This window comes from Gorilla gorilla, chromosome 8 (assembly GCF_029281585.2).
Source record: "Gorilla gorilla gorilla isolate KB3781 chromosome 8, NHGRI_mGorGor1-v2.1_pri, whole genome shotgun sequence".
Taxonomy (NCBI): domain Eukaryota; kingdom Metazoa; phylum Chordata; class Mammalia; order Primates; family Hominidae; genus Gorilla; species Gorilla gorilla.
In genome coordinates this window covers 18,812,678-18,836,456 of record NC_073232.2, presented here as the reverse complement: position 1 = coordinate 18,836,456, position 23,779 = coordinate 18,812,678, and the positions used below count along the sequence as shown (strand labels likewise).

General features: G+C 36.2%; 1 long non-coding RNA gene across 1 annotated transcript in view; it reads left to right on the top strand.

Annotated features, from left to right (window-relative positions):
* The window catches only part of LOC129524942 (uncharacterized), a 77,658-nt gene extending 54,940 nt beyond the window's left edge, over window positions 1-22,718 (top strand). The window contains exons 3-4 of the long non-coding RNA XR_008668931.2: window positions 18,095-18,209; window positions 22,625-22,718. This is a non-coding gene — a long non-coding RNA (uncharacterized lncRNA). The remainder of the gene's footprint in view (window positions 1-18,094; window positions 18,210-22,624) is intronic.
* Window positions 22,719-23,779: the final 1,061 nt, after the last annotated feature.

Below are 23,779 nucleotides of genomic sequence, written 5' to 3'. Positions count from 1 at the left end.
CAGCTGTCATAGTACTTGCACACAGGCCCAGGAATAGAATATGCAAGGGGTCAAATATGGAGGGTATGCAAACATCTAAACACCTGAGTCCTCATTATGGCTGATCCAGCTATTGAATTTACTGAATATCTAACTTGTCTGCAGCACAGACTGAAACTATTCTTTTTCTTAATATAGTCCCTTTAGGAGAGCAATCACCCACTTTGCCAAAAGGTACATTGGACTTTATCTTCCCTGAAGACAAAGGGATTATTGCTTAAAGTAACACATATTCTGAGATTATAGATTTTCTTCTTTGCCCACAGTACCTGGACTGGCATCTTTCAAAGAAGGCTAAAAGTGTCTGATTTGTTATCATGGGATCATCACCTTACATGAAGAAGATGAAACAAGGGACATTTGACCATGGGACTTATTGGTCCTAACATATACAGCATCATATGGAAACTGATTCCCGAGAAAATGTTAGACTTTTTAAAGGCACAAATAAAACTCTGCCTTAGGGAGATTCCTTGCGGGATTTGGATGCTGACATTCAAAATGCCATGTATACTTTAAACAACAGCTGTTTTGTGTTTTATACCCAGTAGATAGAATACATAGGCCTAGAAACTAAGAAATATAGGTAGAATCCCATTTACCATCATATCCAGTGACCTACTTTCATGCGTGCAACTAGTTTCTGCTTCCCAAGAGGTTGTTTTTCTTTCAGAAGACACAAGGGTTCCACTATAGCAAAGTTCATGCTTATCAACCAGTCACTTTGCATTTCTTGGGCCAGAAGATTAGTCTGCAGTCAAAGGAGTTTACTGTATTGGAAGGGGCGATTGACCCTGATTATTGTTAGGAGATAAGGATACCGCTACGTTATCGGACTGAAAGGAGGATGTCTGGACCCCAGAGGATTCACTGGAGGGTTCCCATGCCTGCTGATAACTAGAAATCAGCAACTGCAGAAACCACAGTCTTTGAGTGAGTAGACCAGGTTATTAGAAATGCTGTTCTGTGATGAAGAGTTTAGAATACGTCACAGAGTAGACAGATGATGAATATAGTCATCTCTCGGTATCTTCAGGAAAATTCTTCCAGGACTCTTTGCAGATGCCCAAATTTGCAGATGCACAACTCTCGTAAAATGACATAGTATTGGCATATAACTTACGCAATCGTCCTATGTACTTTAAATAATCTCTAGGTTACTTGCATTATTTAATCCAGTGTAAACGCTATGTTAATAGTTGTTATGCTGTATGGGCTTTTTATTTGTATTTTTGAAATTGCATTCTTATTTGCTTTCTTTTTTCAAAAAAATAACACATTCAACACACTTGGTTGAATCCTTGGATGTAGCACCTGTGGATACTGAGGCCCAACTGTACTCATTCCAGCAATATGAGACTCTAACTTATCCCAGTGGCTCCCCTGTTTTTATGACCCTCTTTGTTTCAATTTTTAAAATTGAATTATATCCAACCACCACCTTGAAAAATTAATGACTGTGGAGTGCCTTTGGTGCATGAGTGAATCTAAGCAGTGCAAGGGGTAGACTGTTGTGGACACTGTCAACCCATCACTCATATGTGTTCCAGGAGCAGCCCTCAACCAATGACTAACAAGTTCATATACAAATATCTAGACCCATTGCTTGTGTTTGTTACTTATAAGGCACATATGTAACACTGGCTTCCAGAGTTCCCTCTTTAAGATGAAGTTCCTGTAACCTGCAATGGTAACTCACTTGAAAATACACACTTTGTTGGTAACTTTTCCTTTTTTGGCTCACTTCTCCACTCTCCTGTCTCTGTGTTCTTTTACCTTCCAAACAGACTCCTTGTCCTTGAATGTCTATCAGGATCTACTTCTAAGGGAACCCCAATGAAAGTAGATCTTAGTTCTTATTTTTGATGGGCAGATACCTTTTTCATGTCTGTGTTCCCCTAGTTTAGGTGAAGTTGTCATTTGGTTGTTTGCAGATCTACAATGGAAACCACACTAAGGCTTATTTTACTGAAACTTTTTCTTCCCTCCAAATTAGAATTATTGAATAGTAGATTCGATTACATTGAGATTTACAAGATGGCCAAAGTGTCATCAAGCAAAGGTCATTTGGGTTAAAAAGTGAGAAGGAACTGAGAGAAATTCAGGAGCACCAGGAGCTTACAGCTATTCCTCATCCTGAAATGCACTTTACCCTCCTCTTCAATGAAATAGTGCATCTGTTTTTTCAAGGTCAGTTCAGCTTTTCCCTCTCCAATGAAACCATCTGTTAAATTCCAGTTTTGGTGTACTGTAACTATAAATCCCTGTATATTAATATTTTCTGTGCCACTGATTTATCATTTAAGAACAGAAATACAAGAGAAAACTATTAAGAATGTAGATGAGTTCCATTTCCCCCAGTTGTATATAATGTATTAATATACTATGCTCTTTCTGAGAGCAGGGCAAGTTGAAATGTATCTCTGTGTCTTTCCCATGTTGATTGGACTTTTAAAGTTCTTAATTTTTTTATTACTGATTAAAGGAAGATATTTTGATGAAGATTGAATCCTAACAAATTTTACAATGAAAACTGTCTATCTTTCTGAGCCAAATTTTACTTTTGGATCTTCTAGGGCAAAAGAAAAATAACATCAGGTCTTCATAACTGGCATCCCCCTTTGTTTTATGGCCTTCCTCTGGATGTCCATAGCTGCGTCCCTTGCAGGGTCACTCTGAGGCTAACTGCAAAAATGTGCTTTAGAATTCCATGAACATCTTGGGCGAGGGCAAAGGAGATGATGGTGATGACTTCACTTCGAAGTATTACTGATAATAAAACCTATATATCTTGTGCCATGCTGGAGGATAGTACCTAAAAATACAATTGATAGCATCATCTTAGCAGCAATTAAACCCTAAAAAGCACAAAGTGAGAATTTCTATTTTAAACCTAAGTGTATTTTCTATGACCTGTCTCCCTCAGTTCGACACATTAATGACCTGTTCTCGGTTATTATACACCATAGGGATGCTCTGGTCCCAGAGTTCAGAGTCTGCTGGTATACTGGAGAAAACAGATCAAGCATTAATGTGTGACTGTGGTTTAGCTTTGCAGGGATATTGAGTTCCACAAATGGAAGAACATTTTTAAAAAGACATCCAAGAAATTATCAATGGCCACGTTGCTTCTTAGCCTTTTGGTTAAAATCAAGTGAAGAAATTATCAGTGACTTAAGCCAACAACCAATAATGAAGAAGTCAGTAGTCTTCCTATACCTCATGCATTTTTCTTTATGTATGTTAGTTTTTGTAAGATGTTATGTGACATATGATAATGTACATTATAGACATTTTTAATTTAGAGAGAGACACCAAAGCTGCTCAAAATAAAGGAGGGTTAACATCTTTTCTTTCAAGTTCCCTGTGCTGTAGCCAACTTCTGTGTAGAACAGAATTCTGGTTCCTCATGTGCTTGTTAACTTAGATATGGGGTTATCTTTGGCACTGCAGTATTTATTTAGCATGTGGAGGATCCCCTAATGTTTAGGACACTCATTAATACTTCAGAAATTTGTATCTGCTTTAACAGGTTTCCATTTTTAAAAACTGCAGCCAGGTTCATCAAAGAAAAACTCTGGCCAGAATTGCCCAGTTCTTGACCTTCTGATTTCCTTTAGTAAAATATTGTATTTTTGTGCTAATAAAAGAGAGTACAAAGTCTGTTATTTTTGGATAAGGTTTTTAAGATAAAGTTTAGCTTACTCTACTTTTCATATCATCTTTTTTCCAAGTAATTAAAAGTAGGGACATAAAGTAATATTTCTTAAAAGTGATGATATATTTCCCTTTCTGTCAACTAAATAACAAAGCTATTATTATTAACCTTAATCATCATTTACAGTGTTAGTTTTTACTTTTTGACAGACTGTACCACATAATTCTTTTAAATAGCAAATATTCATCATTCAGAATTTTGCAAGATGACTTACTTTACAGAAAGTTATCGCGAATTAAGTCAGAATGTGCACTGTGTTTTTTTGTTTTTGTTTTTGGTTTTGGTTTTTTCCGGAAGCCATCTTCATCTGTCCTGGCCACACTGATCTTATTTTTCTAGACTGACATCACTCATCTGTGTAGCATCCAATGAGAATTGGAGCAGCATTCTTGCTAATAAAAAAAAAAAAGTAAGAAAATCGCTCTCAGTCCGATGCATGCAAATGGCCCCAGTCTTGATTCCTTAGGCAACAGACATAGACTAGAATTCCAGGATGTTTTCCCTAATCTTTCTGTGGTCTTTATTCTGCTCTGGGTCAGTCAGATTTTCTTGTCATTTGAATAAAACCCTTATCTCCTTCCTTCTGATGGTTTTCCACAATAAGTGCATTTTCTCATGGGACATTCGTTTATTGTTATACTTTATAAAAATGTGGATATTAATGTTTTCTCAAAAATATTATAAGCTCTTATGATACAGGCTATTTTAAATTATTCTATTGTATTTTTCAAAATTTTAATGTACAGAAGTATTCAGAACACACGACTGATGCTTTTATGTTTAATTGTATGAAGTGTATGTAAAGGAAAGAATACACTTGTGTTGATTTGTAACGTATTGCTCTTAGTGAGACAAGTTTGTTTTGTCAAATATAGTTTTTATTTAGAAACGTAGACTATTCTCATAAAAATGTATACAGAAAAAAAATTAATGATAATAATTGCGCGTTTCTGGTCACGAATCTGTTGGCTGTGAGTGTTCTTTAGAATTATTTTTACCATTTTTTAAGGTGTTCACTATTTTTGTATTTATGTCCCTGAAAATTCTGTATTTTTTTCCTATAAACTTTTTATGTGACTTAACTACTTTTAAATTTTAATGTATCATTGATTTTAGCCTTCATGACTTATGTTTTGTATTTGATTTAATAATTAACAATATTCATGGCGTTATCCTTTTTAGGTTTGAGACAAAATGAGAGGAGTAGTATTTGCTTGTATTTAACTCCCACTTAGAAGTCCTTAAGAGTTTCACATTTTTACATATGTATAAGGTTTGAGGAAAGAAGTCTGTGTCTACCCAGGTGTCCTTTTTTAGTTGTAAATATATTAGTTTAAAATTATGTTTCTGTGTTTTTTATCCCTTAACCATAAAAAATGTGAACAGCCCAAATGTTTCATCCCATAATCAGTTTGCACATCAGTCTTTTCTATTCCAATTGAGTCTCTCTTAAAACCATTTCTTGTTATCTATAAGCCACAAAATCAACAGATTTTACTCTGTGAATTCCAGATAACCAACTTAACTCTACAACCTTGTTCAGTTGAGAGTTCCAGTCTGCATATTACTATATGCTTGGGGAATTCTCCTTGACAGGTCAGTTTCTTGACAACATATGCTAAAACTTTAGATCTTTTTCTTCTACAACATAGCAGTATTGCAAAGCCCTTCCCTATCTCTCCTGAGAATCTAATGCTACTTCTTAACTTGCCCTGTACATGTTGTCAAACCAAACTGCTATAATACTATGTTTTTTTTTAATGTAATGTTTGGATAATCCTACATTCTCATTAAGAAGTGTGCTTTAACAGACATCAAATCTCGAGCACCTACATCCTCTTCATCAAATACTTTTCTACTTGCCATTTATAATATAACTTACATACAGCCTTATCTCTGGGCTCCTGTAACACCATTTGCTTACCTCTCTCATAGGAGAAAATATATTACACTGACATTATCTGCTTCTGTACCTGTCTCAACTTTTTGAAAGTAGGTTCTTCAGTAATAGAGACTGGACTTATTAATTTCTATATTCCAAGCACTAAGCAAATAGTTGTTCAATATACATTTGCTGAACTGAATTATACATTTAAATCTTGGCTTCAGATGGAGTAAAACTTGAAATAAATAATCACTTAGATGGGTAGGAGACACTGCAGACTGTACAGCAATTCAAGGTGATAATATGACCCAATAGTTCTCAAGATTATTTGAAAGAAAATATACTTGAAACTCGTAATGCTTTTTGAGAAACGCTATAAAAATGACTATATGTGCCTTCTAATTTATTGCTAAGTTTAAATGAAGCAATGAGGACATCAATACTTTCAAGAAAATAGGTGTATGGATTTGGGGATAAAATGACTTGAACTTGTCACCAGAATATTTTTAGATCTTATGCGAGCAACATGTTTCAGGAAAGTTGTTGGTTGCCCAAATATATTCAGTGTGCCGGTACTCCAAGCATAATGCTTGGAAGTAGGCAGTAGGTACTCCTTTTTTTTTTCTTTTTAGTTTTCCTTAAGATATTCTTTCATGATGCTCTGTGAATTAATGTGGCCTGTAAGCTTTGTTTTAAACCCTTAAATGAAATTGTGATAGATATTATGATATTGAGTATGGGGAAGGATAGATTATTTGACCAAGTAGACAAAGTTATTATACACTGAATTAAAAGAAACCAAATCAGTTCACTTCAGTAAAGCCCAGACGTAATACTGAGGAAAAGTCAAAGTAATGAAAGTCTTATGTCTGGAGCATTACTACTAACACTTAGAAATTTTATGCAAGATTTTCTGTATTAATGAAGATAAATAAGTTAGATGGATTTTTAGTATTCATTCTTCTGTTCTTAATTTGTGCAAACAACTTTAATATTGATATCGATGTAAGTCATAAAAAGTATATAACCAACATCTTCATAAAAACCCTGATTTTAACCTGTTATTCTTAGAAATTTGATTTTGATTTGATGGATTTTAAGTAAGATCCCAGTTTGGGGGATCAAGCAATCATAAAAAAATCAAGATTTTTTAATGTATCAGAAATAGATAGGTTTGCATATGTTAATAGTAACACTTAGAAACAGCAATAAAGATGACTTCCACTTCTGGCCAAGTTAGAGAAAGAGGGTCTAGATAATTTATCATCTGACATGAAACAGCTAAAATACCAGACAAAATATATTAAATGGTGATTTTCAGACATTGGACATCAGAAGATGCTGGGTGGTGATCGTTAAGAAACGGGAACTAAATAGGGTGAGCTTAATGATTGCCCTAACTTACTACCTCAAGAGAAGCTCCAGGCTTCTACTAGATATGCAAAAGATAAAGGGAAAGCAATCAAAGAATACTACTACAAAAGTAAAAATCATCAAATCACTAAGAAAGACATGAAGAGAAGAGGAAAGGAACAAAGGACCAAACAACATCAGGAAACAATCAAGAAAATGGGTATAGTACATTTTACCTATCGACAATCTCTTTAAATGTAAGTGGACTGAATTCTCCTATCAAAAGGCATAGAGTGGCCAAATGGGTAAACAAAACAAAACAAGATCCAACAATATGATGCCCATCTATAGGAGATTCACTTTAGTTTAAGGATATTCATAGGCTGAAAGTGAAGGAATGGATAAAGATATTCCATGCCAATAGAATACAAAAGAGATCAGTAGTGGCTCTACTTAGACAAAATGGACTTTAAGTTAAAAACTGTCACAAGCGACAAGGAAGGTCATTCTAGAATGATAAATGAGTCAATTCTTTAAGAGGATATAACAATTGTAAATATATGTGCACCCATCATCAGATCACCTAGATATAAAAAGCAAATATTAACAGATCTGAAGGAGGAAATTGACAGCAATATATTAACAGCTGGGGATTTCAGTACCCCACTTTCAACAGTGGATAGATCATCCAGACAGAAAATCAATAAGAAAACCACAGACTTGAATAACACTATATACCAAATAGATCTAACAGACATATATGGGACATTCCATCAAACAGCAGCAGAATACAGGTTCTTCTCAAATGCATAAGGAGCATTCTGCAGGATAGATCATATGTTGGATGACAAAGGAGGTGTCAATTAACTTAAAATGATGGAAATGATATCAAGTATCTTTTCTGATCATAATTTTATGAAACTAGAAGTCAGTTACAGAAAATTGGAAAATTCACAAATAAGTGGAAATTAAACAACGCATGATGGAACAACAAATCAGTCAAAGAAGAAATAAAAAAGATTTTAAAAACCCTCAAAGCAAATAAAAATAGAGACACAACACGTAAAAACTTATGAGGTGCTGCAAAGAAGTTCTAAGAGGGAAGTTTATAGTGGTAAATACACACATCAAAAAAGAAGACAGATCTCAAATGAGGAACCTAATTTTAAACCACAAGGAACAAGAAAAATAAGAACAAACTAAACCCAAAGTTAGCACAAGGAAGGAAATAATAAAAATTGAAGCAGAAATAAATAGGGAATAAAAATAAGAAAAATTAAGAAAACCTAAGAGTTGTTTTTTTGTAAAGATAAACACACTCAACAAACCTTTTTTAAGAAAAAAAATAAGAAAACACTTAAGTAAATAAAATGAAATGAAAGAGGAGATGCCTCAGAGATTTTTTTAGATAAAAGGTTAACAAGAGACTATTATGAACAATTATATGCCAACAAATTGGATAGCTTAGAAGAAATTGATAAATTCCTGGAAACATACAACCTACCAAGACTGAATCATGAAGAAACAGAAAATCTAAACAGACCAATAGCAAATGAGATTGAATCAGTAAACAAAAACCTCCCAGCAAAGAAAAGCCATAAGACAAGTTATTAGTATACCTAAAAACAGATTGATGTGACACTCACTTACAACCCAAAAGAAAGGAGAAATGGTTTTATTAATTCAGGTGCAGAGCATGAATGAATTTGAGGAAGTAATAGATTCGTTACTCAAACAGGCAAAGGGTAAAGTTAGGAAATAACAAATCCATTCATGCTTAATAACCTTTTCATCCCTCCTAGAAAAAAGACCAAATTCATTCATGGACTCAGTGCCCTATTTGCTGTTAACTCCTGCCTAACTTTTAAGCATCAACTTTTTCCCTGATCTTTCCTATCTGGTCTCCAGCTTAACTGGCTTTCTTTATTTCCTGAATGCAACATACTGCCCCTAAAGTTTGAGCCTTAGCAAAAATGTTCTCTTTACCCATAATGTTTTCTCCTCCTCATTTTCTAGTCAACTCTAAATGGTTAAATCTCAACTTAAAAGTCACTTGCGGCCAGGCTTGGTGGCTCAGGCCTGTCCTCCCAGCACTTTGGGAGGCCGAGGCGGGTGGATCACTTGAGGTCAGGAGTTTGAGAGCAGCCTGGCCAACATGGTGAGACCCCGTCTTTACTAAAAAGACAAAAATTATCTGGGCATGGGAGCTCACACCTGTACTCTCAGCTACTCGGGAGGCCGAGGCATGAGAATCGCTTGAGCGCGGGAGGTGAAGGTTGCAGTGAGCTAAGATCGTGCCATTGCACTCCAGCCTGGGTGACAGAGCAAGACTTGTTCTCAAAAAAAAAAAAAAAAAAAAGAAAGAAAAATTACTTGCTTCACCTAGAATGAGTTACTTCTGATATTTAATCTTGTTGCTTTGTGACTTTTCCTCATACGACTTATAGTAGTTTGTAATTATAAATTTTTATAAGTATAGTTGACCCTTGAACAATACAGGTTTGAACTTCATGGGTCCGCTTATACATGGATATTTTTCAATAAAAGTCACTCCAAATGTGCCTAATCCTTGTATCTCTCTTCTGCCTTCTCCATCTCTTCTGTCTCTGCCACCACAAAGACAACCCCTCCTCTTCCTCCTCCTCAGCCTACTCAATATAAAGATGATGAGGATGAAGACCTTTATGATGATCCACCTCCATTTAATATTAAATATATTTATTTTCCTTATGATTTTATTAACATTTTCTTTTCCCTAGCTTTCTTGTAAGAATACAGTATGTAATACATATAACATACAACATATGTGTGAATTGACTGTTTATGTTTTCTTTAAGACTTTCAGGCCGGGTGTGGTGGCTCACGCCTGTAATCTCAGCACTTTGGGAGGCCGAGGCGGGCAGATCACCTGTGGTCAGGAGTTTGAGACCAGCCTGGTCAACATGATGAAACCCTGTCTCTACTAAAAATACAAAAAATTAGCTGGGTGTGGTGGTGTGCACCTGTAATCACAGCTACTCTGGAGGATGAGGCAAGAGAATTGCTTGAACCCGGGAGGTGGAAGTTGCAGTGAGCCGAGATTACGCCATTGCACTCGAGCCTGGGTGACAGAGCGAGACTCTGTCTCAAAAAAAAAAAAAAAAAGGCTTTCAGTCAAGTAGATCATTAGTAGTTAACTTCTGGGGAGTCAAAATTTATTTGCAGATTTTCAACTGCATTGGAGTCAGCACCCTGAATCCCTGCTTTATTCAAGAGGCAACTGTATGTGATTCATACCTGCCTCCTCTATTAAACTAGAAATAACTTGTATGTAGGGACTGTCTTTCTGCGTTGTGTCTCTACCATTGACACAAAGTAGGATCCAAAAAAATTTGTATATTAATAATAAAAAGAAGGGGGAGACCAGCTCAAAATAGAACGATGAAACCAGAATGAATAAAATGAACACAAAAATGGAACATTAAAGTCCAAGATAGACTGAAACAGTAAAAGAAATCTAGAATTCTGGTCCTCTTGCTTGAAAAACATCCTAAGATATTGAAGAAGTTGTCTGAGAGGCAATACAGTGTGATGAAAAGATTTGCTCTTCCCTCCACATAAGTTGGGCATCATGGCCTGGCTTTCTTTTGTCTGCTGTATGCTGCTATTATTATTCTTTACTTTTGCAATGTCCTTTTCCTTCACTTTGACTTAGCTAGGACATGGCTTGCAGACACTCGATGAAAAATAACATCACGAGGGAATAAATCAATGAATGACAATGGTAGAAGTTCTCATCATGGCCATGAATGATCCTCAATCTAAGAAAGAGAGTTTCTAGTGAAATAATGATGCCGTCAAGGTACCCAGTACTCCATGAATCTAAAGCGCAACTCAAGACTTTTGTTGACATCATTTACTTTCTTCAATGGCATGGTGTGTGTCCTGCTGGCAATAGGGAAGCTACTGGCTTAGAAAAAAATCACAGCCCCTGTAACCACAATCATTTTGTGAGTTACAGGGAACACAGATAATGTAAACCTTGCTGCTTCAAGAATCATTAAGGACCTTTTTATAGTTTGTTTAGATCCAACACTTAAAGAAAAAATTAAGTTCTTTAGTCTTTTGTATTAAGTTTCTGATTTAATTTTATTGGCTAAAAACCACTGTGACCCAAGAAGTCAAATTTACAATAGTTGAAACAATTGACTATATCTTTATATATAATTTAAAATGCTTTTCAACTTCCTTATATAAATTTGTTAGAAAAGAAGTGAACTTCATTTTCTGTTTCTGTTCTAGAGTCAGTATTGCTTTGGGGGAAAAAAAAAATCTATAGGCTCACAGAAACAATAACATATTAAGAAATATGCATGTGTGTGTATATATGTTATATATATTTTTATGTGTGTGAATATATGTATAGATATGTTATATATATTTTTATATGTGTGTGAATATGTGTGTGAATATAGGTATATATGTATACATGTTACACATATTTTTATATGTGTGTGAATATGTGTGTATATATATGTCTATATGTCATATATTTTATATGTGTGTGTGTATATGTGTATATATGTTATATATATTTTATATGTGTGTGAATATGAATGTGTATATATGTATATATGTTATATATATTTTATATGTGTGTGAATATGTGTGTGTATGCCTTATTGTGCTATTCCAGAAAGTGTATTGGCTTCTTTTACACATGTACACTTTCATGTAACCATTTCTTCCTTTTTAGTAGAAAGCCCACATTTTCAGATGCTACTCTTTATTTTCCTTGACCAAACAATGGATCATCTTAAACACAATACGTAGAAAGACTGCATGAGAGATTCATATGTCACAGGTGAATAAAATTCTCTTCCTTCTGGTTTTTATTTTGGCTGGCAAAAGCACCTAGGATGATAGATTCTACGTAGAGGTAAGATAGTGCAGCACAGAGATACTTTTTATTACCCGCTTTTTCATCCTATGTAATAGGGATGCAAAGCAAATACTTTATGGAAACACCAACAACTCAAGCTGACATATGCCACAGTGACTTACATAAAAGCAACTCGTGCACAGACGAACTGCTCTTGAATACCGAAGACTGATTTCAGTTCTGGACAGTCAGGGTGGGAATTGTATCTGTGATAATAATGACACAAGGCAGACAGAAGCTATTTTTAAAAGAACTGCCTGGAGGCCAGAGGGTTATTCCCAAGGGGAGAAAAGAATCAGCATTACTGTCTTCACTTCTAAGTGTGGAGCTTTGAGTTTCCCAGCCCTGCAAACAGTAAAAACTGAACAAATGTAGATTAGTAAAATATGCCATAGAGAATAGCAGGGAAAACATGGCCATACTATTCTGCGTATTCCATTACCTATAAATCTGTGGTTAATATCTCTGCTACTTCATGTGGCAAAAAGAAATCTCAATGGATAGAAAATGTACCTAGTTACCTTCAGTCTATTACGTTGTTATCAGTTAGTGCCTTTGAATAACATATGCCCCTAAGAAGTATTGAAGTCATAAACAACGCATAATAGATTGGAAAACATATTCACAAACTAATGATATTAAGTCCTCAGCTCAAAATACAAATCTTTGGCTCATTCATATCTCTCTACAGTTGGTATTTGAATTCTAATTTTGTTCATTTGAAAATATGGGCTTATCTTTTGGTTTATATTCTACAACAGTTTTGTCTCCCAGTAACTCGATTAAAACAAAAAAAACAAAAAATTCAGCCCAAACTAGATTACTCTTCTTCCAAATAAGTTTAATTTTATGTAGTCTAATTATTTAATTACTTTTTCTTCTGAATGCTCACATCAAATATCAAGAAACACCTGTGGGCAGGGAAGAGCGTAATCAGGGATCTAGAGAGAATTTCATAAACATAATATACTTCTCAACATGTTTATCTCAGGGGATTCCAGGAACTGTTCATTCAATAGAGTAACATCTTTTATACTAGGCCATCCTTCCCACTCTTCATGGGGAAATCATTGCTGTTCAAATGTTTAATCTCAGAGAAAAGGAAGTTGAGATACAGACATTTTAACTACTATAAGAATTAAAAGTGGCTGGGTGTGGTGGCTCACACCTGTAATCCCAGCACTTTGGGAGTCCGAGGTGGGCAGATCATGAGGTCAGGAGTTCGAGACCAGCCTGACCAACATGGTGACACCCCGTCTCTACTAAAAACACAAAAATTAGCCGGGTGTGGTGGCATTCACCTGTAATTCCAGCTACTCAAGAGGCTGAGGCAGGAGAATCACTTGAACCTGGGAGGCAGGGGTTGCAATGTTGCAGTGAGCCAAAATCATGCCACTGCACTCCAGCCTAGGTGACAGAGAGAGACTCCATTAAAAAAAAAATTAAAAGCAAAGGTTGATAATGCCTGTCAGAAAAACATAAGAAATTTAAAAGTCAGGCGTTAAAGTTACTTTGTGTAGAAATCTGTTGTTCTGGGGAGCTGGATGCAGTGGAATGAGAAAGGACACCACCCCCTCATCTCACTTCTGCAGTTCTGTTTTCCGATGCTTGGTTTTCATTTATTTTAATAAGAATTTTTGCATTGTTTAAGTCACAGTATGTAATAATAAACATTTACTGAATACTTACATTTTCAGCTTAAAACCCAAGCTAAACAAACACACATCAAAGTTATAATGATTTGCTTTAAAAAAGCAATGCTATCTACTAATTGCTGTCCTTGTTGGTCACTGTTGCCTTTAGAGATCAACTTCTTGAGAGAGTGTCTCCATTCATTTTCTCCAATTAGTTGCTTCTGCATTCTTCAAACTACCACAAGTGAGCTTCTGAGAACGAAACTAAAATCCAATGATCAGTTTGCCAAATATAATTGATGTTTTTATATGCTGATATGTAAAACATTACATAAATGCTGCATAATTCAGGGTTAGTCTCCCTTCATTTTCTTGCCATCTCCCAGTTAAAAACTGCCAGTCGCTGAGTGCATCTCTTCCTATTCCTTTTGCTATGCATTTATATGTGTATATACGTGATATAGGTGGATTAAACTGCTTTTCATTCCTTGCTCTTTAATCACTTAATATATCCCACAGGTCTCTCCCTGGTGGCACATCAGTGTGGGTGGGCCTACTTCATTCTATTTAATGGCTATGCTGTGGATGCCCCATGATGTATATATGTAGCCTCTTTGCTGATGATGAACGCTTATGGTATTAACACTTTTGTTTTTAAACAATATTTCAATGAATATTCTTAATAGGGGTGGTGAGTCATAGGCAAATGCACTTAAAAATTTATAAATATTTGCAAGTCATTACCAAAATCATTATCTTTTCTCATCAACAGTAAATGAGAGGCTGGGTGCAGAGGCTCACACCTGTAATCCCAGAACTTTGGGAGGCTGAGGCGGGCGGCTCACAAGGTCAGGAGATCGAGACCATCCTGGCTAACATGGTGAAACCCTGTCTCTACTAAAAAAAATACAAAAATTAGCTGGGCATGGTGGTGGGTGCCTGTAGTCCCAGCTATTCAGAGGCTGAGGCAAGAGAATGATATGAACCCGGGAGGCGGAGCTTGCAGTGAGCTGAGATCCTGCCACTGCACTCCAGCCTGGGTGACAGAGCGAGGCTCTGTCTCAAAAAAAAAACCAAAAAAATAAAAAAACCCAAAAAAACAAAACAGTAACAGTAAATGAGAATTCACATCTGGAATCTTACATCTGGGCTATACTTCTTTGGTATTGACTATCTCATTGTGCAAAATATCTTATTTCACTGATTATCATGAAGTCAATCACTTTTCCATATATTCACTGGCCATGTGATACTGTTGCTTTCTCCTTTATAATCTTTGTTAATATATTATAGCATGGTTTGCCTATCATATTGGTTTCTAGGAGATTTTTGGCTTAAAGGAATTTAATCCTTCAGGTATTTCAAATTTCTCTGCCATTATGTTGATTTTAAATAATTTTAATGGTATATTGTGTTGAACATGTTTTAAAAAAATTTTATATAATCTGTCAATGCTTTTATGATATTAAGACTATGTAACTTGCTTCTGAAGGTCATAAAATATTACTTTATAGTTTGTTCTGCTATAAGGACATTACTTTTCATTATATATAAGTATATGCATATATATACATGAATATGTGTGTGTGCATGTGTGCATGTATTGCTAATCAGGGTTCTATTATTTTTCTCCTAATGCAAAGACAATGTCCTAAGCGCTTTATTGAATTGTTTATAATTGCTTAATGATTTTAGTACTATCTTTCTTATAAAAATGAGCATATTTCATAGGTCTGTTTTTAGACTCTCCATTCTTTTGTTCTAACAACTTGTCTATGTCTGTATTAACACTGCATTAATTTTATATCTTAATAATTTATCTTAGTAATTTTGATAACTGGTAGGTCCTGTTTGTCTATACTACTATTATTTTCCAGTATTTCTTGGTTACTTTAATTTTTGTCTTCAATTTAATCTTTGAATTAGCTTATCAAAGTCTCATGAAAATCTCCAATTGGACATTGTGATATACGTGGGATGTGATTACTTTTGACCATTTATTGATATTATTCCAATTACTTATATCACCAAAAAGTTCTCAAAACTTTGTGATCTGTGGTCACATTTTCCTTTTAATTATATACTTCCTATTGTTTTTTGGCAATTTGTTTTATGAAATGAGAGTTGAAGAGTATGACCAGCCCTCCTCTTTCATCTGACTAATTCTCTTGCTTCAGTTATGCATTAGTTATAGCTGACCACATCTTCCAAGGACCCCAAAACCTCCCTGATTTCCTCTTATGTCTCTGACATTGTTCTCAGTTTCTTCTTCTAATAACTTAACTTAATCAAAATCCTACTCTGATATCTCCACTGAGAATAGGATTTTTTTAATCTACTGGAAACCTCTACTAAAGTAGCATCTCCAGTTTAACATGTCTGATGCAGAAATTACAATCTTCTCAAGAGATTCATCATCTTAAACCTGTCTTACCTCCTCTCTTCCTTAAGTATCTTGGTGAAAGATACCAGGAAATGTTCCCTCAATTCTTTCTCACATATGATTGTCCTCTCTGCTAAACTTACACAGTAACTTCTTTAGCTCATCAACTCCCCATTGTCCTCAAAACTGTCTTTTCCATTAAGATTCTTTCGCCCACTGCCATAGCTTGAGTCACTTAAAATGCACATCTGTCAATATAATTTCACTGTCTTTATAAAAAATATTCTTAGTTCCCCATCACCTACACTAAACTATGAGTTTCTAGACCTTGAGGTTATGTGACCGTCATCTAATCCTTGCCCATTTCTCCAGGATTATTTGCTGCTCCATCCATGCCTCCATTCCATATCGTTTAATTATATAAATACACTTGCAGATTCCCAATATACAAAACTCTATACGTGTCTCCACCTTTTTCTTGTTGATCTCTGTGAGTGGAATGCTTATATTCCTTCTTCTCAAGACTACTTCCTGTGCATGCTCCAAGGCTTAGTCATGGCTAAGTCTTTCATTAATCTTCCTCCTCAGTATGGGGTAGGTGTGCCTCTGTTAAGCACCCTGTAGTAACTTCACTATAGCACTTGTCATTTTCTAATCGTTAGGTTATTTTCCTTTCTCCTCTAGATTCTGAGGTTTTTGAAAACAGAACTGAACCTTTTATCTCAGCTTCTCAGACACCTATCACACAGTTCCTATCCCATTTGTGATATTTAGTAAATGTCTAGGCAATAGCTACATAAAATTGAATGGAAGTGACCAGCATATTTGAATGTTTAAGTGAAATAAAATAACCACTCAAGGAGGCCTCCCAATATTAAAGCTGTAATATGGTATGGAAGTGTTCCTGGAAAATCAGTGCCGCTACCGTCAGTATTGTGGGGCAGCTCTGCCCTGCTTAGATTCCTTGGGTTTTGCCTCTGATTATCAAAAGACTGTCTCAAACATTTAAGACCACAGGGAATCATGGAAAAATGTTACTTGACTTCAGAGATAGTGAATTCTGCATCTAAAGTGCTAAGGGTGAAAAACCAGGTTGCCCTTTCCCTGTTTAATGTCTGAGTGTTTTCAGAAGTTATTGTAACCAGTGTGGATTCAAAAGAGAATATGCACTCTCATTGCTATCCTACCAAAATTCAGAGCCATAAACCCAGTTTTCTATGTATTTCTTTTTCCAACTTGGGGGAGAGAATATTGACTAACAGGATTGAAGACCTTGCTTAAGATACAAACTGGTGCTGGGCATGGTGGCTCATGCCTGTAATCCCAGTACTTTGGGAGGATGAGGTGGGTGCATCACTTGAGGTCAGGAGTTCGAGACCAGCCTGGCCAATGTGATGAAACCCCATCTCTACTAAAAATACAAAAAGTAACTGGGCATGGTGGCACACGCCTGTAATCACAGCTACTTGGAAGCTGGGGCACAAGAATCATTCGAACCTGGGAGGCAGAGGTTGCAGTGAGCCGTGATTGTACCATTGCACTCCAGTCTGGATGACAGAGTGAGCCCGTCTCAAAAAAAACAAAAAAGAGACACAAGGTGGGCTTTTTATTTTCAAACTACCTTTATCACTTCTGTGTGTCAGTAAGGGATATCAATAAGATACTAAAAAGTGGCTGGGCCCAGAGAGGACATTTGATCTATATAATAAACTGAAGAAAAAGTCAATACAAGAAATAAAGATAAATTCAGTGCAGAATAAAAACATGTAAGTTACAGTTACATTTATCTATAAAGATTAATTTAGTGCAGAATAAAAATATGTTTTAGTTAGTTACATGGAATATCCTTTTATATCATTTTTAAAGAATAACAGTAATTTACCTCATTGTTTTAGTCATTTGATTGATTGATTTTTACTTAGTTAATCCACCTGTTTGCCAAAGGAATAGTACAGCTACCTACTTATTCAGAGAAGGCTCTGGAAAGCGGGAGCTTTCCTGTCTGTTTACTTTTTGCCCACGAATTCCCAACCTGCTTCTCCTGGTGATATGGTTTCTATACACAGTGACTTTAGTATAACTTTGACTTCCATTTCAGCAGTGCTTGTGAGAGTTTCATTCAAAGATATTAACATACTACTCTCTTCTTTATTTTTTGTAGAAATGTTCAGTTGTCTAGCTCACAGGGATATCCACAAGCCAGACCCAGAAAGCCTTTGCTACCATTGGTGAAGATGCCAAGTCCACAGCCCAACAGCCAGAAGACTCTTGGTCTAGTAAGTGTCACCCTGTAATTCTGTGATCTGAGAGCTCCCAGGAGATGAGACTGGTGAAGAAGCAAGGCTTCTTTGGGTCCCTAGTGTAATCTTGGCTGAGGGAGAAGGGTCCTATAATTTCTGGAATAAATTTAAAGGAAGCTGTAAAATTTCCTGCCAGAAAAGTTGCTCTGTCAGCTTCCATTCTCATAATATCACTGGCTGCTCGATTAGAGCTTAAACGCTTATATAGTCCTTCAATTTTGTCAGTTTTCCCTAAATACTTCTTGGCTTATGTCACATATCTACATGTGATGGGAATATACAGTTCGTCACCTACTACTTCAGTTTCCTGCATAATCTGCATCCACACCGAATAACCATGAGCAGAACTCACTAAATGGATACAGATGACTTCTGGAACGATTTTTCAAGGCACCAGGTGAAATTACTTAAAAGCCAACTGATTCTGCAGACAAGCGTGTCAGCTCCTCTGACACCCCTGGGGATTCACACCCTGGAGAAATTTGTAAATGTGAAACAGAAGCCCAACAATTGTACTGTGCAGTGAGAAAAACGTCGCTCTCCCCCAAAAACCTGAGTAGGTGAAGGAAGTTTACTTTGCATCCTCTGATACAAGCATACATCAAGTTGTCTTGCCAAGTAAAGAATGAGAACAAAATGTACTACTTAGTTTCATTATCATTTTTTGCCTTTGATCACAGGATTCCATGCGCTGGATTTTTATGGATGAAGAATAGGAATGTGTTGAGAAGGGATGGGATGGTGACAAAATTAGAAACTGAATGGTGGTTGTATTGGTTCCTGAACCTTGTTATTCCTCCTACCCCTAAGTTCCATTTAAGAAGGGGTCCCAGGAGGTGGGTGACTCTGGCTGTCGGAAAACATAATTAGGCTTGACTTCTTACCTCTCACCACTAATTCTTACCTCTCACCCTAATTCTGAAGAATTAGGTAACAAAACAAGCTCTGCACTGAGAGTCAATAGGCAAGCTGAACTGTTCAAGTTGAAGACCCAACAGACAAGTCCCAAAAGAGATTGCTTTACCTTTCATCAGCAGGATGGGAAAGATTTATTGCAATGTTAAAATAAAATGTTGAAAATGTATTTTTTAGGAAGTCTACAGTGATGTTTGTCAATCTGACTTCTGTCTGTTCGAAGAATGCAAAATTTCCATAAGGAACTTACTATTAATAGAACAAAGAAAACTTGTTTTTTAAATTCTCCTTTAGTTTAACCTTTTTTAAAACAAATTTGGCTATTCGTCTCCAAGGACTGAGAAAATAAGCCACAGTCTTTCTTTCACACAAGTCTTAGAAAGGTTTTCAATAGTCCTTAACTTTCTAGTATGCCACTAATTAAAATTAACTCTTCGGGGAGACTTTAGAAAAAGTGTTCTTAAATTATAGAGGTGCTACCACATGTTAGGTTTTGTTTGTTTATTTAGGTCTTAAATCTCTGTGAAACATCACTCTTGGAAAATGTCAGTGTATTGATTATGTTCCAAAAATGATACCATACCCTTTTATTAGACCATATCCAGGAGGCAATGAAAATTTATCTTATCTGGTGTGACATTCAAAACAACAGTCTAGAAAACTAGGAGAAAAAAAAAAATCCAAGAGCTATTTAAAGTAATGGTGTGTGACCTTAATAATCACTTATATCAATTCTGTGACTGAACACTTATTTATTGGTCCTAAGCCTTTGCTTTAGTTAGTAAAATCATTGCAATTAGATAAAGATTAAATATTGTATCATATTTTTGTACTATTTGGTGCAGCACCTTTTAAGTACTGGACCATCAGTAAATGTTAGCTTATGTTAGTTGTGGAAAGCTCAAATGGAAAGCAAAATAATAATAAAAATAGTAATTACATTGCAAAATCAAAGAATGTTAAAGTTGTCAGCATAATATAAGTGATCCAAGTAAAAAGATCTTTGCCTTTGGGAGCCTAATTTAACAATGAGGACCTATTTGATGGCATTGACCATAACAATGGAGAGGGACACAATAATGAAGAGGAGTGAAGTGTACCTGCTAAGTTGTGAGAAGGCAGAACTAAAACCAGCAAATGTAAGACAGAGCACAGCCTTCCTACCCATATCCTAATACTGATATGCTACAGCTTCGAAGCAGAGGCCAAGTGCAATCAAGAAAATCCTTTTCTCCACAGTTCCCTCTTCCTCAGCTTACCTACTTAGGTTTTTTTCCGCTGTTTCTTTCTTTTTTTTTTTTTAAAGATCAAATTGGACAATAATTATACATTATAGGCTCCTGAAATAGGTTGAATTGTGTCTCCCCAAAATTCATATGTTGAATCCTAACCTACAATACCTTAGAATGTAATCTCATTTGGAAACAGGGTGGTTGCAGATGTAATTAGTTAAGATGAAAGTATACTTCATGGACTAGAGGGAGCCTCTAATAAAATATAATCACTATCCTTATAAAAAGGGGAAATTTGGACCCAGACATACATGCAGACCACCAGAGGCCAGGGAAAAGGCATGGAACCGATCCTTCCTCACAGCCCTCAAGGACAACCAACCATGCTAACACCTTGATCTAGGACTTCAGCCTTCAGAACTGTGAGGCACTAAATTTCTGTTGTTTCAGCCACCCCATTTATGATACTCTTTTATGGCAGCCTGAGCAGACTAGTACTACTCCTTTGTATAGACTCCCTAAGTCACATTTTCCAAAGTGATCTGATCATCAGAATTGTTTGTGCAGCTTTTAAAAATAAAGATTTTAATGGAAGTTCCCATGAAAGATTCTGATTTAGAAAGTTTGGGGTGGGTCTGGGAATCTTTATTAAAACAAAACCATAACAACAAAACTAAACAAAAAGTCTGGTCTATGATTCTGATGCAGAGTTGGATTTAAGAACCGCTACTCAAGGGAAAAAATACAGAGATAATTTTTCCAATGTCAAATAAACTGGTTCTTTGGTTCTAGTTTTTTTCTCTGATTTAGTTGGTGAGCTTAAAAAGTGTTTTCCTCTTCTGGGTTTCCGTTTTCTCTTAGGCAAAATGAGGAGGATGGACCTTACTATAAAGCACCAAAATTTGTAGTGAATGTTGCTCTTGCCAATATTACTTCCCTAGTTTTGTCAGTGATGAGAACATACAGAATGTTTCCTTCATCATTGTGCATGTGGCAGTCAGTAACAGTTCTACTTCCCTGTGTAGGTCAAACTCCCCATCCCCAGGAAATGGAATCCAAGTTAAAGACATGTGTGCAGGTGGCTTATTGGAAGGTGAAGCAAATAGGGTAAGCAGAGGGAGAATTTGTATTTCCACAGAGTCTCAACAAGGGCTCAAACCGTTCTCCCACTGACACATGAGCTGAACTAAGCCTTCAAATATTTCCCAAATTGAGATTAGGGGGCTGGACTTTGGATCACCACATTGATTAGCCACTCACTAAATGTGGGTTGCTTTCAGAGAAGGTGAGGAACCTGTGTGAGAAAGCATCCTTCAGTTGAGGACAGCTCCTAAGGAGGAGTCAGGCTGAGAGATGACAGGAGTGTCTCAGTTCTAAAGATGGCTGGTCTCCTGGAGGCCACCAAAGCACCTCCTGCAGTTTACCTGCTGCACATTGGATTCTACTTGTTTGGGATATTCACCCCATCTGAGAACAGCTCCCCCAAGATTATGGCTGGCCTCTCTTCCTGGGCAACTTAAAAAGAGGAATGTTAGTTGGATAAACTATAGTTCTTATTGCTTGCAGCTTACAAGCCAACACTTATCTCCTCCCTTACTCTCCTGCCTATTTTAAATTCTCATCACCCTCAGCTGCCCGCTCTGTTGGTCTCTCTCTGTGGCTTGCCTAGTGGAATGAGCCACTATCATCACCAAAGCTTTCTCTGGCCATGGCTGCTGCTATAGTCAATTTACCACCATAAATGGACAAAGGAGTATCAAGGAGTCTCCTCTGTGAGTCACCTCAATTCCTGAGTGATTCACCATAATACTTGCTATTCACTTTTATAAGTATGTTCCTTTCAGTATTGAAAGAGGTGTGCAAATTTTACCTATAATTTTTATACTTTTTACTGTTTTTTGTAATGGACATGGGAAAGACACTAAAGTTACTTTATATGGAGCCTTCATAGCTGTGATGGTTAATTTTATGTGTCAATGTGACTAGATCATGGACTGCCCAGACATTTGACTAAACATCATTTCAGGATATGCCTGTGAGGGTGTTTCTGGATGACACTGGCATTTGAATTGGTGCACTCAGTAACACCGATAACATTATCCATCAGTTGGGGGCCTGAATAGAACAAGAAGTGGAAGAAGGAGGAACTCACCCTTTTTGCTTCCTGTCTGACTGCTTGAGCTGGAATTAGTCATTTCTTGTCTTTGGACTGAGACTCACACCATTGGCTTCTCTGCTTTTCAGGCCCTTGGATTCAGACTGAATTGATATCGCCAGGTTTCCTGTATTTTCAGCTTGCAGGCAGCTGATTGTGGGACTTCTCAGCCTCCTTAATCATGTGAGCAAATTTCACTAAATAATGTAAAGATTGCTTTAGTCAGCTAGCTAGGTTCTTAAATTCTTGAAAGTAAAAGTGATGGCAGGAGTTGACGCTGAAGTACTATAACCTGTGACATGGGAGAAGGACTTTTTCTCTTTCTTCTATATAATCTTCACCCAGAATTCTATAAACTGTGACATGGGAGAAGGACTTTCTCTTTTTTCTATATAATCTTAGTCCAGAATTACTTTTGGAACTGGCTAGAAGAATTTCAAGCACTATCTTTTATTGTGAGAAATACAATAATATTAATTTAAAAATCATATATTTTGTATGCTAGATTGTTGTCTAAAGATATCCCAAGACCCCAAAAGGACATACTGAAAATCGTGTTCAAATACTGGTTATAATTATCAACATTAAAGTCCTTTAATTCCATATTCTGTGTATTTTAAATAGAATCCTCTATTAGGGAACCAGTATCACTCATGATAAGGGAAACAAAATGCGTTTCAAAATGCACATATTTATTTATGTTTTATATGCTTCAGATTCGAGAAGTATATTCTGTCTTATAAACCGACAAAGCCTTAGAGGATAGCTCCGTGATTTGGTTCATCAATCTATCATGTTAGGCAAAGCTTATTTCCAAATGTAACAACAAAATACATGATTAAATGTTACAATAAATAGGAAATATGGTTTCTAGTGAAAATGAAACATCCTTGTGTGTACTATCCTAATAATTTATCTCAAGGCTGTTTACAGCTTCTTTCCAACCTCAAATTTCCAATCAATGATGAATCCAGATCTTGGGCCTTGCATGTCATCATACAGTTTCCTTTTTATAAGGAAGGGCTGCTTTCATGTGTTACATTTCTTCATGCAAATTACACATCAGGTATGCACTAAACAAATTGGTAAAGTAAATTTTGTTGTGATCTAATTCCCATTTGGGGCTACCATAATAGTGTTTCCTAGGGAAAATATATTTGAGTTTCAAGTGTCATAGTTATAAAGGAAATACTTCCCCTGCCTTCCTTACCTCCCTTCCTTGATTTTCCCCACTCCTTTCCTTG